Here is a 20,043-nt window from a genome sequence, read left to right as displayed (position 1 = left end):
AAGAACCATCCATTGGCTGGTACACATGTCACAGGCACCATTGCATCGATGCCCATTGTATTTGAATCCCATTGTATTAATGTTGATTACACTGATGCCTGTTTGACTGATGCCCATTGATTAGATTAGATTACTTACAGTGTGAAAACAGGCCCTTCAGCCCAGCAAGTCCACACCGACCCTCCGAAGAGCAACCCACCCAGACCCATTCCCCTACATTTACCCCTTCACCTAACACTACGGGCAATTTGGCATGGCCAATTCACCAAACCTGCACATTTTTTGATCATGGGAGGAAACCGGAGGACCCGGAAGAAACCCACGCAGACACGTGGAGAATATGCAAACTCCACACACAGACAGTTGCCTGAGCCGGGAATTGAACCTGGGTCTCTGGCACTGTGCCACCGTGCCGCCCCAAATCATTGACCTGATTCCCAGTTGTCTTCAGACTCTAATAAAGGTGGCAAAATCCAAAATTGATTCCAGAAATATGAGCAATACTGAGGACGTTGGAAATTCCAAAAGCAATTTCTTACAAACAGCAATCCTTCCTCACTTGGATATATTTGACTGACCCTTGATCTTCCCATCATCAGATGGATGTTTCATTTTGTGGCTTCATGAAATGGAGAGAACAATGGCTGACTCAGCTTGTGTTAAATCAAATTTGTTTCACAGATGTTGCAAAGTGAGCCACGTAGTACCTAAATTACTATACCTGGAAAATTTTCCTGTTTCCCCTCTTTATCTACAAGACAAGTCCTACTGTATCTTCTCAACTGTTCACAAATTGAAGAGTACTATCTGATCAACTTTGACCACCAAACTATAAACTCCAGTCTTCTGTTAAATGTAGATTGCAGGGGACTACAGAGCTGTTGTGGCTCAGTTGGTGGAACCCCTGCCTCTGAGCAGTAGCCTTTAGGTTCTCAAATCACAGTCTAGGATGTGATGGACAAGAATAAAAGTTCATGATTCAGTCTGTCAGATTACTAATTAGACTGCAAAGTCTTTTAGTTTTTCACACTATTCTCAAAGGGAATGATGTATGATTAATTAATAGATGCATAATAATGTCTTCCCTGGTAACAGTGATCACAACATGATTGAATTTTTCATTAATTTTCAGGGTGCATGGTTTGGGTCTAAAGCTAATACGTTAAAAGGTGAATAAAAGGAATTACGAGGCTATGAAGGCAGAACTACCCAAATTGCCTGAGAAATTAGAATGAGTTGACTGGTCAGTAAATATATTGTAGCAGACATTTTAAGGAGATACTTCATAACAAAGATATGAGAAAATGAGAAAGAAAGTCCAGGCAATGGGTAAACTGGCTATATCAAACTAAAGAAGTGAAACATAACAACAAATGGAAAGAAAAAATGTACTATTCTGCAGAGGCTTTTTGCAAGTCAGAAGATACAAAAAATATAAAATTCAGCAAAGAAGAACAGCTAAGAAGGGAGAAGTTAGTAATTGAGCAAAAGCTAACCAGAAATATAAAAACACTTAAAGAATTTCTGCATGTATTTAAAATGAAAGAGAAACTAAAATGAGGGTTGATCATCCAGAGAGTGAATCTGAGAAATTGATAATTGAAAATCGGAAAATGGTGGATGAATTGAGTATAGTTTGCATCTGACTTCACTGTAGGAGACACAACTGACATCCAGAAATAATTATTAATAAAGAGGTGAGAAGGAGGAAGGAGTTTAAAACAATCACAATCACCAAGGAAAAGACACTGGGAAATCATTTAGAATTAAAGGCTGTCAAATCCCTAGTTTCTGATGGTCTTTATCCAAGGGTATTCAAGACAGGAATTAAAGAATCACAGAATTTTCATGGTGCAGACTATTCAGCCCGTTATGTCTGCACCAGTTTTCAAAATGAGCATCATGACTTGATGCTGTATTCCTGTTTTTTTTTCTCCATATCTTTACATTACTGTTTCTAATTAAACGATCATTAATTTTCCATCACAATACCTCAGCTGATATTGCTTCCATCACATTTCCAGGCCTGAATCACTCACAGTACAAATAAAATTCTTCTCACCTTGCATTTGCTTCTTTTCCAAATCACTTTAAATCTGTTTCCTCTTGTTCTTGATCCCTTTGCAAGTGGGAACAGCTTCTCCCTATCTATTCTGTCCATACACCTCAGGATTTGAAAAATATCAATCAAATATTTTCTCTCAGCCTCCTTCTCTCCTCAGAGAATAGACCTGACTTCTCCAATTTACCTTCGTAACTGAATTTCTTTATCTCTCAAACTATTCTCTTGTAAATCCCTTCTGCACTCCCCAGTGCATTCACAGCCTTCCTGTAATGTGGCTCCGAGACAGTCCTTCTGAAAGGTGGCTCTGAGACTGTACAACATGTTTCAGTGGAGGTCTGACACCTTCATCTTTTTGCTCTTGTTTTTTATATCCCTATCCCAGGATACTGTGTGCTTTATTAACTGATATCCCTATCTGTCCTTACACCTTTCATATACTCTCAGGTCCCTCTATTCCTGCATTCCTTTTAGAATTGTACTCCTTATGTTGTATTGTCTCTCTATCTTCTTCCAACCAAAATGCATCACTTCCCACTTCTCTACATTAACCTTGTCTGTCACCTACCTGCCAAATCCACCAATGGGTCAGTGCCCTTTTGAAATTGTACACTGTCCTCCTCACAGTTTTCAATGCTTCCAGTTTCCTTTCATCCAGAAATTTCAAAATTAGCTCCTGCTCCCCAAGATCTAGATCATTTATATAAATATATATGTATATATCAGCAAAGGCAAGAATCCCAATACTAGCCCATTCCATTACAAACTTTCCTGGAAACGTTTCACTGACTATTACCTTCTGTTTCCTATCACTCAGCCAATTTTGTGTCCTCAGGAAAACAGAAAACAGGAAATGACAGGCCAGTTAACGTGACATCAGCAAAGGTTTTGCATCAGAAACAAATACTGGAAACTATTATCAAGGAGGATAAAGCAGCTCACTTACAAAATCTAATGGAATCAGACAGTCAGTGTGACTTTGTGAAAGGAAAATCGTGTTTGACTAGTCATAGAATTATAGAATCCCTACAGTGCGGAAGCAAACCTATAAAACATGGGACGTGTCATCTTGCCCATTTTGACAGGAAGAATAGAAAAAAGACATTATTTAAATGGCTAGGAATTGAAGAATTCTGTGGTACATTTGGTGTCCTGGTATATGAATCACTATATAAAAGCAGCTATAATAAGTGCTTATGAAAGCAAATAGATATGAGGAGAATGGAACATGAAGGTGAAGATGTTTGCTTCTGTTACACAAGGCATTAGTGAGACTACATCTGGCGTACTGCGTACACTTCTTGTTACTTTTATTAAGAAAGAATACAATTGCATGAGAGGCAGTTCAGAGAAGACTCACTCAACTGATTCCTGGGATTGGAGATTGGGGGGGTGGTTTATCTGATGAGAAAAAGTTGAGCTTCTATCTATTGGAGTTTAGAAGAATGAGAAATGAACTTACTGGAACATAGAAAGTCCTGAGGGGACTTAGATACAGTCATAAGTTCCAATTTGACCTCTGCCCCATTTTCCAATACTTGGCCCATAACCGTCTAAACTCTTTCCATTCACATACCCAACCAGATGCCTTTTAAGTGTTATAATTATACCAGCCTCCACCACTTTCTCTGGCAGCTCATTCCACACACGCACCACCTTCTGCGTGAAAAAGATTGTTTTAAATGTTTCCCTTTTCAACTTCAACCTATGCACTTTAGTTTTGGATTCCTCCACCAATGGAAAAAGACATTGTCTATTTACCCTATGCATGCCACTCAAGAAAGTCCCAGCCTTTTCTCCCTGTAACTCTAGCCCTCCAGTCCTGGCAATATTCTCGTAAATGTTTTCTGCACTCTTTCCAGTTTAATAATGATGTGAAGGTGCGAGTGTTGAACTGGGATGGAAAAAATTAAAAATCACATGACACCAGGTTGTAGTCCAACAAGTTTATTTGGAACTACATGCTTTCAATGTGCTGCTCCTTCATCAGGTAGCTAGTAGGGCAGGATCATAGGACACAGAATTTAAAGTAAATTTATATTGTGTGATTTTAAACTCAGTTTAACAACATCCTTCCAATAGCAGGACAACCAGAATTGTACTCAGTATTCTAAAAGTGGCTTCATCAAAGTCCTGTAGAACTGTAACATGACATCGCAACTCCTACACTCAATGTTCTGACCAATGAAGGAAAGCATGACAAACACCTTCCTCACATCTGTCTACTTGCAACTCCATTTTCAAGAAACGATGCACCCACACCCTTCAGTCTCAATGTTCGGCAAAAATCTCCAGGCCCTTATCATTAACTGAATAATTCCTGCTCTGGATTGTCTTGCGAAAATGCAATACCTCACATTTATCTAAATTAATCTCCATCAGCCTCTCCTTGGCCCATTAGCCCATCTGATGGAATCCTATCATAATCTGAGATAATCTACTTCACTGTCCACTAATCCAGTTATTTTGGTGTCATCTGCAAACTTACTAACCATATCTCCTATATTCACATCCAAACCATTTACATAAATGAATGAAAAGCAGTGAACCCACCACCAATCCTTATGATACACCACCAGTTACAGGCCTCTCGTCCAAAAAGCAACCCTCTACTACCACCCTCTTTCTCCTATCTTCAAACCAAATTTGTATGCAATTGACTAGCGCCCCCTGAATCACATGTAATCTAACCTTACTGAACAGTTGACCTTATCGAACGTTTGCTGAAGTCCATATAGACAACGTCACTCCACCTCATCTCTTGCCTCCCTTTCTATCTTTCCTATAGCTTCTATACCCTGGAACATTAAGCTGCCAGTCCTGTCCATCCTTAGCCACATTTCAGTATTAGCTACGATATCACAGACCCATGTTTACAACCATTCCCTAAATTCATCTGCCTTACCTGTCTAGTCTCTTGGGTTGAAGTAAATGCAGTTTATCAGTCTTATCTCATTTTTTGCCAAATTCTTGTATGCCTTGACTATTTGACTTGCTCCCTTTGTCTATTGTACCTGCCTCAGCCTTTTCTCACTTTCACTTTGGATGACCCTCCCAACCCCTTACCATTTAAAGCCTCCCAAGTGGCACTAGTAAATCTCCCTCCACGGTATTGATCCCCTTTCAATTCAGGCAGAACCCATTCTACTTAAACTGGTAATTTCTACCCCAGAGGAGATCCCAATGGTCCAAAAATGTGAATCCTTGCCCCCTTTACCATCCCCTCTGTTGTACATTCATCTGCTCTATCCTCCTAATCTCAGCAGCACATACTTAACAGTATGGAAGGTGAGAGGATGGTTCCTCATCTGAGAAACCAAAACAAGGGGATACCAGTTTTAAAGTAAGGCATTTCCACATTTTTGACAGTGTTGAGAAGCCCCATTTCTTGGTGGATTGTGAGTGTGTGAAATTCTCTTCATGAGAGAGTGGTGGAGACTGGGTCATTGGGTATTTTTAAGGCTGTGTCAGGTTAATGTGAGATTAACAAGGAAGTCAAAAGGTATTGAGGAATGGCTGGAATATGGAGTTCAGGCAACATTTAAATCACCCACAAGGTTGTCACTGCTGAATGGTTTACTCCTGCTCCAATGTATATTTTTATGTGGAACAAAAATGACTGTGTGCTCAGCACAGTTGTGGACAGAGAATGAGACTAGTCAGCTTTTTGCAATCGTTGTTGCAAGACTCCTGGCCTTTAAAATGTGAAGTGCAATCATTGTAAGCACTACCAGATCCCCACTTCATGACCTTCCATCGTAATTGTTAGCTAATGTTTTCAAATGTTTAAAATGTTTTCACATTTTAAGGACTGTATTATAGGCCCCCCAACAAACAGCAGGAAAATAAGAAAGAAATTTGTAAGGAGGTCTCAGGTATCTGTAAGAATGATAGCATTGTAATGATAGGGGATTTTAACTTTCCAAATATAAACTGGGACTGTCAAAGTGTTAAGGGCTAAGATGAAGAATGAAGTCAATGAACAAATTGAAATGAAAGCAAGAACTGGCAACCAAGTAGATCAGTAGCAATGAAGCATCAGCACTTTATTCCATCCATTTGAGAAGTTTCTGAAAAGCATGAAACAGAGGATGCAGTCAGTAGGAGCTTGAGATCTGTAAGCTTCATAACCTACAAGTGACTTTTCCAAATCTTTGGTGTAAATCATGATTTAAAAGACAAGAGTGTTGTGACAAGATCAGAAATAATCTCCTCTGGGAATCCCTGATGGACAGAACCATTCACTGATACTGACACAAACCCACTCACAGTGCAGAGGATCTGCCTACCATTGTCAGCACAACATTACATGTCAATGTCGATATGGACTGTGATATTTTAAATGTAAGCAATAATGAAGGCAAGATGTCAAGTGTTAACAATTCTGTTTGATAGTCTCGCAGCACCTGAGATCAGTGATGCTGTGTGCTTGACTGACAGGAGTGGAGACTTTCAGTTTATAAACAAGGATTAACACACTGATAATAGATTCATCTTGCAGTTGTAGCAATTATGGTTTTTAAATGGAAAGTTGACCATCTGTAACTTAATCGTATCAAACAGTCTGATCAAGTAAGTGGTTTGCTCATGAAAGGGGCACTGCGATGGTAACATTGCTCTATTACATTGCTTGTTGGTAGCTTTCCCTCAGCCCATTTGCTGTTGACACTTGCATTCATGCTTTTGTTAACACTAAAGTTGATTATTTTAATACAGTTCTGAAAAAGTCATACTGGACTCAAAACTTTAACTCTTTCTCTTTCGGTGAGCTACTGAGCCTCGCAAGTATGTTTTGGTTTTATCTCTGATTTCTACTTGGGGAGGATATTCCCAGAAATATATCCAGGGAAGTTATTTGAATGCATCAGTATTTAGTGTGGAAAAGAATATGGAAGATATAGACTGTAGGGAAGTAAAGATTTGACTACACCAATCCCATTTCCAGCTTTTGACCCATAGCCCTAGAGGTTTTGGCAAGGTAAGAGGATGTTTAAATACTGTTTAAATGTTATGAGAGTTTGTGACTCAACCACCTGTGAATTTTAGATTTTCACCACCCTCAAAACAAAAAAAAACATTCTGCTCAGTTCTCCTTTTAGCTTTCTTTATCTTACTTGAAATCTAAGGCTCCTGGTTATTAACATCACTCTTAATGAAAAAATATAAATGCATGTTGAATTTAAACAAAATAGTTGAATTAAGTGCAGGTTAGTGGGTGTGATCTTATAACTATTACAGAGACATGGTTTCAAAAAGATTAAAGCTAGAAACTAAATATTTAGGGAAATGTGACCTTGCGAAAGGACAGGCAGGAAAGAAAGGCTGGGGGGGTAGCATTGTTGGGACAGGATGGAACAATTATAATAGCAAGAAATGCTCTTAAACCAGAAGGTGTAGAATCCAAACGAGTGAAGGTAGGAAATAAAAAGGAAAAGAGGACACTGCTAGGACTAGACATTAGGCCTCATACAGTAGCCATATAGTGGGACAGAAAATAAAGCAGGAGATAATGAGGACATGTAACAAAGGCTGTGTATTCAGTATGGGTGACTTTGGTCTTCATGTATATTGGCATAGTCAGATTGGCAATGGAAGCCATGAATATGAACTCACAGTGTGTATTCTAGGCTGTTTCCTAGAACAATGGGTGGAGGATCCAATCAGTGATCAGGCTATTTTGGACCTGAGGTATAATGAGACAGTTTAATGAATGATGTTAGAGTAAAATATCCCCTCAGAAAGAATGGCCATAATATGGTAGAACTTAAAAATTAGTTTAAGAGAGAGGAACATGGATCAGCACTAAACTTAGATAAAGCTAACTACAAAGAAATGAGAACAGAGTTGGCTGGAGTGGACTGGAAAAAGGTTTTAGGAGCAATAACAGCTGAGGAACACTGACAGATATTTAAGAAATTGGTTTATAGCTTACAGCAAAGACATTCCAGTGAAGAAGGAAATTAAAGGAGAGGATAAGCCAACTATGGTTAACCAGGGAAGATAAGCAAAGCATCAGATTGAAAGGAAAAAATACATAAGATATGGCAAAGATACGTGGTAGACCAGAGGTTTTGGAAAATTTTTAAAACACGCAAAAGACACAAAAAAAGTCATAAATGGGGAGAAAACAAACTGAGGGTAAACTTGCAAGTAATATACCCTAAAGCTTTCTATAGGTATATCAGGAATAAGAGAATGACTAGAGAAAGATTAGTGCCGAACAAGGACAGTAGTGGGAAGTTGTGCGAGGAGTGCGAGGAAATAGGAGAAGCACTAAATGAATATTTTTCCTCAGTACTCACATGATGTCTAGGAGAATACTGACATATAGGCTACTAAACTAGATGGGATTAAGATTCAAAAGGACGAGGTATTAGTAATTCTGGAGCGTGTGAAAAAAGATAAATCCTCTGGACTGGATGGGATTTATCCTATGATCCTCTGAAAAGCCAGGGAGGAGATTGCAGAATCTTTGGCTTTGATATTCATGGCACCATTGTCAATAGGAATAGTGCCAGAAGACTGGAGGATAGCAAATGTTCCCCCCTTATTCAAGAAGGGGAGTAGAGACAACCTTGGTAATTATAGTCATGATTCGGAGATGCCGGTGTTGGACTGGGGTGTACAAAGTTAAAAATCACACAACACCAGGTTATAGTCCAACGGGTTTAATTGGAAGCACACTAGCTTTCGAAGGGCAGCTCCTTCATCAGACGATCACCTGATGAAGGAGCATCACTCCAAAAGCTAGTGTGCTTCCAATTAAACCTGTTGGACTATAACCTGGTGTTGTGTGATTTTTAACTTGGTAATTATAGACCAGTGTGCCTTACTTCAGTTGTGGGTAAAGTGTTGGAAATGTTTGTAAGAGATTTGATTTATAAGCATCTAGAGAGGAATAAATTGATTAAGGATAGTCGACACGGCTTTGTGAAGGGTAGGTTCTGTCTCACAAATGTCATTGAGTTATTTGAGAAGGTGACCAAATATGTGGATGAGGGGAAAGTGATTGATGTGGAGTTCAGTAAGGCGTTTGACAAGGTTCCCCATGGTAGGCTACTGCACAAAATACAGATGCTTGGGATTGAGGGTAATTTAGCAGTTTGGGTCAGAAATTGGCCAGCAAAAGAAGTCGATGGGAAATGTTCATCCTGGAGTTCAGTTACCTCAAGGTAACTGCAGCTGTACCGCAAGGATCTGTTTTGGGTCAGTACAGGCCCTTTGGCCCTCGATGTTGCACCGACCTGTCATACCAATCTGAAGCCCATCTAACCTACACTATTCCATGTACGTCCATATGCTGTTCAATGACAACTTAAACATACTTAAAGTTGGAAAAACTACTACCGCTGCAGGCAAAGCATTCCATACCTTTACTACTTTCTGAGTAAAGAAACTACCTCTGACATCTGTCCTATATCTATCATCCCTCAATTTAAAGCTATGCCCCCTCGTGCTCGCTGTCCCCATACTTGGAAAAAGGCTCTCCCTGTCCACCCTATCTAACCCTCTGATTATCTTCTATGTCTCTATTAAGTCACCTCTCAACCTTCTTCTCTCTAACGAAAACAGCCTCAAGTCCCTCAGCCTTTCCTAGTAAGACCTTCCCTCCATACTAGGCAACATCCTAGTAAATCTCCTCTGCACCCTTTCCAAAGCTTCCACACATCCTTCTTATAATGCGGTGACCAGAATGGTACACAATACTCCAAGTGCGGCCGCACCAGAGTTTTGTACAGCTGTAGCATAACCTCATGGTTCCGGAACTCGATCCCTCTATTAATAAAAGCGAAAACACTGTATGCCTTCTTAACAATCCTGTCAACCTGGGTGGCAACGTTCAAGGATCTGTGTACCAGGACACCGAGATCTCTCTGCTCATCTACACTACCAAGAATCTTACCATTAGCCCAGTACTTTGCATTCCGGTTACTCCAACCAACTTGTCCGCATTAAACTCCATTTGCCACCTCTCAGCCCAGCTCTGCAGCTTATCTATGTCTCTCTGTAACCTACAACATCCTTCGTCACTATCCACAACTCCACCGACCTTAGTGTCATCTGCAAATTTACTAACCCACCCTTTTACGTCATCATCTAGGACGTTTATAAAAATGACAAACAGCAGTGGACCCAACACTGACCCTTGCGGTACACCACCAGTAACTGGACTCCAAGATGAACATTTCCCATCAACCGCAACCCTCTGTCTTCTTTCAACAAGCCAATTACTGATCCAAACTGTTATATCTCCCACAATCCCATTCCTCCGCATTTTGTACAATAGCCTACTGTGGGGAACCTTATCGAACACCTTGCTGAAATCCATATACACCATATCAACTGGTTTACTGTCATCTACCTGTTTTGTCACCTTCTCGAAGAACTCAATAAGGTTTGTGAGGCACGACCTACCCTTCACAAAACTGTGCTGACTATCCCTAATCAAATTATTCTTTTCTAGATGATTATAAATCCTATCTCTTAAACCTATTCCAACACTTCACCAACAACTGAAGTAAGGCTCACTGGTCTATAATTACCAGGGTTGTCTCTACTCCCCTTCTTGAACAGGGGAACCACATTTCTATCCTCCAGTCTTCTGGCACTATTTCTGTCGACAATGACGATTTAAAGATCAATGTCAAAGGCTCGGCCATCTCTACCCTGACTTCCCAGAGGATCCTAGGATAAATCCCATCCGGGCTGAAAATGTGTTGCTGGAAAAGCGCAGCAGGTCAGGCAGCATCCAAGGAACAGGAGAATCGACGTTTCGGGCATAAGCCCTTCTTCAGGAATAGCATACCTCTGACTTGTGTGTGTGTGGGGGTGTGTGTGTGTGTGAGTGTGAGGGGTGTGTGTGTGTGTGTGAGGGGGGTGTGTGAGTGTGAGGGGTGTGTGTGTGGTTCACCTGAGGGTGAGGGGTGTGTGTGTGTAGCTCTCCTGTTCCTTGGATGCTGCCTGACCTGCTGCGCTTTTCCAGCAACACATTTTCTGATCTCCAGCATCTGCAGTCCTCACTTTCTCCTCTAAATCCCAACCGGCCCAGGGGACTTATCTATTTTCACACTTTGCAGGATTTCTAATACTTTTTCCTTGTGAACCTCAATCCCACCTAGTCTAGTAGCCTGTATCTCGGTATTCTCCTCAACAATATTGTCATTTTCTAGAGTGAATACTGTCGAAAAATATTCATTTAGTTCTTCCCCTATTTCCTCTGACTCCACACACAACTTCCCACTACTATCCTTGATTGGCCCTAATCTTACTCTTGTCATTCTTTTATTCCTTAAATACCTATAGAAAACCTTAGGGTTTACCCTGATCCTATCCGCCAACAACTTCTCATGTCTCCTCCTGGCTCTTCTGAGCTCTCTCTTTAGGTCTTTCCTGGCTACCTTGTAAACCTCAAGCACCCTAACTGAGTCTTCCCATCTCATCCTAACATAAGCCTTCTTCTTCCTCTTGACCAGAGATTCCACTTCCTTTGTAAACCACGGCTCCCGCGCTCTACAACTTCCTCGCTGCCCTACAGGTACATATTTATCTAGGACGCTCAGGAGTTTTTTCCTTGAATAAGCTGCACATTTCTAATGTGCCTATCCCCTGCAGTTTCCTTCCCCATCCTATGCTTCCTAAATCTTGCCTAATCACATCAGAATTGCCTTTCCCCCAGCTGTAACTCTTGCCCAGTGGTGTACACCTATCCCTTTCCATCACTAAAGTAAACATAACAGAATTGTGATCGCTATCACCAAAGTGCTCACCTACTTCCAAGTCTAACACCTGGCCGGGCTCATTACCCAGTAGGAGAAAGTGAGGTCTGCAGATGCTGGAGATCAGAGCTTTCAGGCATAAGCCCTTCTTCAGCCCCACCCCCCACCTTTTCCTCCGCTACATCGATGACTGTATCGGCGCCGCCTCGTGCTCCCACGAGGAGGTTGAACAGTTCATCCACTTCACCAACACCTTCCACCCCGACCTCAAATTCACCTGGACAGTCTCAGATTCCTCCCTCCCCTTCCTCGACCTTTCTATTTCTATCTCAGGTGACCGAATCAACACGGACATCTACTACAAACCGACCGACTCCCACAGCTACCTGGACTACACCTCCTCCCACCCTGCCCCCTGTAAAAACGCCATCCCATTCTCCCAATTCCTTCGTCTCCACCGCATCTGCTCCCAGGAGGACCAGTTCCAAAAACGTACAACCCAGATGGCCTCCTTCTTCAAGGACCGCAACTTCCCCCCCGACGTGGTCGACGATGCCCTCCACCGCATCTCTTCCACTTCCCGCTCCTCTGCCCTTGAGCCCCGCCCCTCCAACCGCCACCAGGACAGAACCCCACTGGTCCTCACCTACCACCCCACCAATCTCCATGTACAGCACATCATCCGCCGTCATTTCCGCCACCTCCAAACGGACCCCACCACCAGGGATACATTTCCCTCCCCTCCCCTATCAGCATTCCATAAAGACCACTCCCTCCGTGACTCCCTCGTCAGATCCACACCCCCCATCAACCCAACCTCCACTCCCGGCACCTTCCCCTGCAACCGCAGGAGGTGCAAGACTTGCGCCCACACCTCCCCCCTCACCTCCCGCCAAGGCCCCAAAGGAAACTTCCATATCCGCCACAGATTCACCTGCACCTCCACACACATCATCTATTGCATCCTCTGCACCCAATGTGGCCTCCTCTATATTGGGGAGACAGGCCGCCTACTTGCGGAGCGTTTCAGAGAACACCTCTGGGACACCCGGACCAACCAACCCAACCACCCTGTGGCTCAACACTTCAACTCCCCCTCCCACTCCACCAAGGATATGCAGGTCTTTGGACTCCTCCATCGCCAGACCACAACAACACGACGGTTGGAGGAAGTGCGCCTCATCTTCCGCCTAGGAACCCTCCAACCACAATGGATGAACTCGGATTTCACCAGTTTCCTCATTTCCCCTCAGTCAAATCCTTTCCTGAAGAAGGGCTTATGCCCGAAACATCGATTCTCCTGTTCCTTGGATGCTGCCTGACCTGCTGCGCTTTTCCAGCAACACATTTTCAGCTCATTATCCAGTACCAAATCTAATGTGGCGTTGCCCTTGTTGGCTTATCTATATACTATGTCAGGAAGCCCTCCTGCACAAACTGGACAAAAACTGACCCATCTATAGTACTCGTACTATAGTGTTCCCAGTCAACATTTGGAAAGTTGAAGTCCCCCCTGACAACTACCTTGTCTCTCTCACTCCTATCGAGAATAATCTTTGCTATCCTTTCCTCTACATCTCTGGAACTATTCGGAGGCCTATAGAAAACTCCCAACAGGATGACCTCTCCTTTCCTGTTTCTAACCTCAGCCCATACTACCTCAGTTGACGAGTCCCCAAACATCCTTTCTGCAACTGCAATACTGTCCTTGACCAACAATGCCACACCTCCCCCTCTTTTACCATCTTCTCTGTTCTTACTGAAACACCTAAATCTTGGAACATGCAACAACCATTCCTGTCCCTGCTCTATCCATGTCTCCGAAATGGCCACAACATCAAAGTCCCAGATACCAACCCATGCTGCAAGTTCATCCACCTCATTCCGGATGCTCCTGGCATTGAAGTAGACACTTCAAACCAACTTCTTGCTTGCCGATGCCATCTTGCGTCCCTGAAACATGATTTCGGACCTCCCTACTGTCAACCTTTTCTATACTCGCACTACAAATTTGGTTCGCACCCCCCTGCTGGATTAGTTTAAACCCACCCCAATAGCCTTTGCGAATTTCCCCCCCAGAATATTGGTATCCCTCTGGTTCAGATGAAGACCACCCTGCCCCAGAAAGAGCCCCAGTTATCCAAGAATCCAAAACCCTCCCTCCTGCACCATCCCTGGAGCCATGTGTTCAACTGCTCTCTCTCCCTATTCCTTGCCTTAATAGCACGTGGCACGGGCAACAAACCAGAGACACCAACTCTGTTCGTCCTAGCTCTAAGCTTCCATCCTAGCTCCCTGAATTTCTGCCTTAAATCCCCATCTCTCTTCCTACCTATGTCATTGGTGCCTATGTGGACCACGTCTTGGGGCTGCTCCCCCTCCCCCTTAAGGATCCCAAAAACACGATCAGAGACATCACGAACCCTGGCACCTGGGAGGCAACACACCAACCGTGAGTCTCTCTCGTCCCCATAGAACTTCCTATCTGTCCCCCTAACTATGGAGTCCCCAATGACTACCACTCTGCACCTCTTCCCCCTTCCCTTCTGAGCAGCAGGGACAGACTCTGTGCCAGAGCCCTGTGCACAATGACTATCCCCTGGTATGTCCCCCCCCCCCCAAACAGTAACCAAAACAGTATACTTATTATTGAGGGGAATGGCCACAGGGGATCCCTGCACTGCCTGTCAGCTCCCTTTCCGTCTCCTGACTGTAACCCATCTGCCTTTTTCTTGTACCTGAGGAGTGACAACCTCCATGTAACTCCTCTCAATAACCCCTTCTGCCTCCCGAATGATCCGAAGTTCATCCAGCTCCAGCTCCAGTTCCCTAACGCGGTTTTCGAGGAGCTGGTGTTGGGTACACTTCCCGCAGATGTAGTCAGCAGTGACTCGAGTGGTGACCCTTACCTCCCACATTCAGCAGGAGGAACATTCAACTGCTCTAACCTCCATTCCCACTATTCTAAATTCCCAAAGAGACTGTTCAAAAAATAAGGAATACAAAATAAACTCGTTACCTTACCAATCTGGCGCACAGAACTTTTTGTTTGGTTAGAGGAGGAGGATGGGTGGGAGACACTACCCGAGTAGTGTTTCGGGTAACGCAACCACACAAATATATGACTTCCCAGAAGTCCTTCGCTCCTCCCTCGCACCTCTCGGCAAATAGAGGCCCGACTCCCAAGGTAAGTCCCTTTTAATGCAGGAAAACTCACCCTTCCCGGCAGCCCTCGCTTCACTACTCCTTCTCTCCTTGCCGCTCTGGCAAAATGGAGGCACGGTGGCACAGTGGTTAGCACTGTGGTGGAGTTTTGAATAGTGCTGAAGGATGTTGTAGGTCACAGAGAGACATACATAAGCTGCAGAGCTGGGCTGAGAGGTGGCATATATAGTTTAATGTGGGAAAGTGTGAGATGATTCACTTTGGAAGGAGTAACAGTAATAACTAACTGGGCTAATGACAAAAATCTTGGTAGAGTAGAAGAGCAGAGAAATCTCAATGTCTATGTACATAGATCCCTGAACGTTGCCACCCAAGTTGATAGGGGCTGAGTTTTGGAGCCATGAGGTTATGCTGCAGCTGTACAAAACTCTGGTGCGGCCGCACTTGGAGTATTGTGTACAGGTCTGGTCACCGCATTATAGGAAGGATGTGGAAGCTTTGGAAAGGGTGCAGAGGAGATTTACTAGGATGTTGCCTGGTATAGAGGGAAGGCTAAGGGATTTGAGGCAGTTTTTATTGGAGAGACGAAGGTGAGAGGTGACTTAATTGAGACATATAAGATAATCAGAGGGTGGACAGTGAGCGCCTTTTTCCACAGATGATGATGGTTAGCACAAGGGGACATTGCTACAAATTGGAGGGTAATAGATATAGGACATATGTCAGAGGTAGTTCCTTTGCTCAGAGAGTAGTAGGAGCATGGAATGCCCGGCCTGCAACAGTAATAGACTCGCCAAATTTAAGGGCATTTAAATGGCATTGGATAAAAATATGGATGAAAATGAAATAGTGTAGTTTAAATGGGCTTCATATTGGTTCGGTAAAAACAATGACTGCAGATTCTGGAAACCAGATTCTGGATTAGTAGTTCTGGAACAGCACAGCAGTTCAGGCAGCATCCAAGGAGCTTTGAAATCGACGTTTCGGGCAAAAGCCCTTCATCAGGAATAAAGGCAGTGAGCCTGAAGCGTGAAGAGATAAGCTAGGGGAGGGTGGGGGTGGGGAGAGAGTAGCATAGAGTACAATGGGTGAGTGGGGGAGGAGATGAAGGTGATAGGTCAGGGAGGAGAGGTGGAAAAGGAGCTAGGCAGGTCGGACAAGTCCGGACAAGTCACGGGGACAGTGCTGAGCTGGAAGTTTGAAACTAGGATGAGGTGGGGAAAGGGGAAATGAGGAAGGTGTTGAAGTCCACTTTGATGCCCTGGGGTTGAAGTGTTCCGAGGCGGAAGATGAGGCGTTCTTCCTGCAGGCGTCTGGTGGTGAGGGAGCGGCGGTGAAGGAGGCCCAGGACCTCCATGTCCTCGGCAGAGTGGGAGGGGGAGTTGAAATGTTGGGCCACGGGGCGGTGTGGTTGATTGGTGCGGGTGTCCCAGAGATGTTCCCTAAAGCGCTCTGCTAGGAGGCGCCCAGTCTCCCCAATGTAGAGGAGACCGCATCAGGAGCAATGTATACAATAAATGATATTAGTGGATGTACAAGTAAAACTTTGATGGATGTGGAAGGCTCCTTTAGGGCCTTGGATAGAGGTGAGGGAGGAGGTGTGGGCACAGGTTTTACAGTTCCTGCGGTGGCAGGGGAAAGTGCCAGGATGGGAGGGTGGGTTGTAGGGGGGCATGGACCTGACCAGGTAGTCACGGAGGGAACGGTCTTTGCGGAAGGTGGAAAGGGGTGGGGAGGGAAATATATCCCTGGTGGTAGGGTCTGTTTGGAGGTGGTGGAAATGTCGGCAGATGATTTGGTTTATGCGAAGGTTGGTAGGGTGGAAGGTGAGCACCAGGGACGTTCTGTCCTTGTTACGTTTGGAGGGGTGGGGTCTGAGGGCGGAGGTGCGGGATGTGGACGAGATTCATTGGAGGGCATCTTTAACCACGTGGGAAGGGAAATTACAGTCTCTAAAGAAGTAGGCCATCCTGTGTGTTCTGTGGTGGAACTGGTCCTCCTGGGAGCAGATTCGGCGGAGGCGGAGGAATTGGGAATACGGGATGGCATTTTTGCAAGAGGTAGGGTGGGAAGAGGTGTAATCCAGGTAGCTGTGGGAGTCGGTGGGTTTGTAAAAAATGTCAGTGTCAAGTCGGTCGTCATTAATGGAGATGGAGAGGTCCAGGAAGGGGAGGGAGATGTCAGAGATGGTCCAGGTAAATTTAAGGTCAGGGTGGAATGTGTTGGTGAAGTTGATGAATTGCTCAACCTCCTCGCGGGAGCACGAGGTGGCACCAATGCAGTCATCAATGTAGCGGAGGAAGAGGTGGGGAGTGGTGCCGGTGTAATTACGGAAGATCAACTGCTCTACGTAGCCAACAAAGAGACAGGCATAGCTGGGGCCCATACTTGTGCCCATGGCTACCCCTTTGGTCTGGAGGAACTGGGAGGATTCAAAGGAGAAATTGTTAAGGGTGAGGACTAGTTCGGCCAAACGAATGAGAGTGTCGGTGGAAGGGTACTGTTGGGGACGTCTGGGGAGGAAAAAACGGATGGCTTGGAGGCCCTGGTCATGGTGGATGGAGGTGTGGAGGGATTGGATATCATGGTGAAGATGAGGCATTGCGGGCCGGGGAAACGGAAGTCTTGGAGGAGGTGGAGGGCGTGGGTGGTGTCACGAACGTATGTGGGGAGTTCCTGGACTAGGGGGGATAGGACAGTGTCGAGTTAGGTAGAGATGAGTTCAGTGGGGCAGGAGCAGGCTGAGACAATGGGTGGGCCAGGGTGGTCAGGCTTGTGGATCTTGGGAAGGAGGTAGAACCGGGCAGTGCAGGGTTCCCGAACTATGAGGTTGGAAGCTGTGGGTGGGAGATCTCCTGAGGTGATGAGGTTCTGTATGGTTTGGGAGATGATGGTTTGGTGATGGGGGGGTGGGGTCATGGTCGAGGGGGTAGTAGGAAGAGGTGTCCTCGAGTTGACGTTTGGCTTCAGCTGTGTAGAGGTCAGTGCGCCTGACTACCACTGCGCCCCCTTTATCCGCTGGCTTGAGTTGGGATTGGAGCAGAGGGATTGGAGGGCTGCGCGTTGTGAGGGTGAGAGGTTGGAGTGGGGAAGGGAGGTAGACAGGTTGAGGCGGTTAATGTCCCGGCGGCAGTTGGAAATAAAGAGGTCGAGGGCAGGTAATAGGCCAGCGCGGGGTGTCCAGGTGGATGCAGTGTGTTGGAGGTGGGCAAAGGGGTCCTCGGAAGGTGGGCGGGAATCCTGATTGTGAAAGTAAGCTCGGAGGCGACGGAAGAATTGTTCGACGTCAAGTGGCTAACGGCGTCTGAGAACATTCCGAGGCCAGGGGAATCTTCTGGAATGTTTGAGGAGCGCTGGTTATGGAGGTGGGTAGATAATGTTTGTTGTACTTACAGTTTTTGATGTTTGAGATGGAATTGAAATAGTGTTTGTTGAGAGTATGAATTCTCCTGAGGATGTAGTACAGAGTGGGTCCTTTGCAATTCTGAGAGAGTATGGCCCTCAGCATATTGGTTCCACAGGTCGGCGCAACATTGAGCGCCAAAGAGCCTGTACTGCGCTGTAATGTTTTATGCTCTAATATCAAGATGGATACCAAGAACTTATTTAATAATAAGGGAAAAAGAAGCATATTGGTGAATTAGTCAAGGGAAAACAGAGGAGTTGAATAGATAATTTTCATAATTTTTTACAGCAGAAAATACCTAAAAGCATTCTAATATTACTAAGTACTCAAGGGAAAATGAGACCAAATATCACTGAAGAAAAAATGCTAGGGAAACCAATAGGGCTAACGACAGATAGGTCCCTGGGACATGATGGAATACATCCCAGAAAATTAAAGGGGATAGTGGATGCACAGATAGTAATCTTCTAAGAAACCTTTGATTCTGGAAAAGTCACAGAGAGTTGGAAAACTGCCAGGGTAACATCTTTATTTAAAAAGGGAAGGAGACATAAAACAAGTGTAGGCCAGTTAGCTTAGCACCTGTGCTATTGGGGTAATGTGATAGTCTATTGTAAAGGTTGCAATAGCAGAGCATTTAGAAATGTGTAATATGGTCAAGCAGAGTCAGAATGGCTTCATGAAAGGGAAATTGTGCCTGACAAATTTATTAGAATCCTTTGAGGAATTAACAAAAAGATAGATAGAGGAAAAGCAGTAGATGTAATATATTGGATTTTCAGAAAGCATTTGATAAGGCACCCTACATTATTATACTTAATAAGGTTAAGAATCCATGGTGTTTGAGGGATCATATTGCTGAATATTAGATCCAGAACTGTCCCTTCCCTTGTTAGGCTTTCTACAAACTGATCAAAAAGGCTCTCTTGGGTTCAATTTAATAAGTCTGCGCTCCACTATCTTGCACACTAAAACTATCCCAGTTAATAGTTGCATTGCTAAAATCCCTTATTTTTATTGTTGTCTTATTCTTATACTAACCTGAAACTTGATTTTATGTTTGATCCTGTATCTCTCCCTGACTGTTTTGGGTATAGTCATCACCACCAGGGTGTTTGCTCCTTTTGTGTTTTTTGCTTTTACTTAAATGATCTCATTTGATAATCTTTCGCAGATATCATCCTTCATCATCACTATAAATTATTTCTTGATCAATATTGAATTACTCCACCTCCAACTTTTATGCCCCTCTCTATCTCATCTGAATATCCTCTAACCATGAATGTTGAGCTGCCAATCCTCCCATCTCTCAGCCAAGTCTTTCTCACACTAATGTTATCATACTCCCACATACCTCTCTATGCCCTCAGCTCTATATCTTATTCCTCATGACCCTTGCATTAAAATGTATTCCAATTAGGCTTGCTAGACTAATTTCTTTGTTATCTAATCTGTGTTTCTTCTGCCTTGCAACCTCACTCATTCATGTTTTAACTTCTAATTATATCTGAGTTTCTCTCTCCTCTGAAGTATTTGTCAGGATTCTCCTGCTAATTTAGTTTAAATTCACTCCAAAACAGCATTCTCAAACTTTCCCTGAGATTATTACTTTTGTTCATGTTCAGATGTAACCCATTCAACTTGTACAAATTCTGTACAAATACAGAAAAAGTCCCAATGGCTCAGGAATCTAA

Source organism: Chiloscyllium plagiosum, unplaced genomic scaffold (assembly GCF_037043375.1).
Source record: "Chiloscyllium plagiosum isolate Xiang-an unplaced genomic scaffold, Cpla_swu_hap1 HiC_scaffold_39, whole genome shotgun sequence".
In the NCBI taxonomy this organism is placed as follows: domain Eukaryota; kingdom Metazoa; phylum Chordata; class Chondrichthyes; order Orectolobiformes; family Hemiscylliidae; genus Chiloscyllium; species Chiloscyllium plagiosum.
This window is presented reverse-complemented; position numbering follows the sequence as displayed.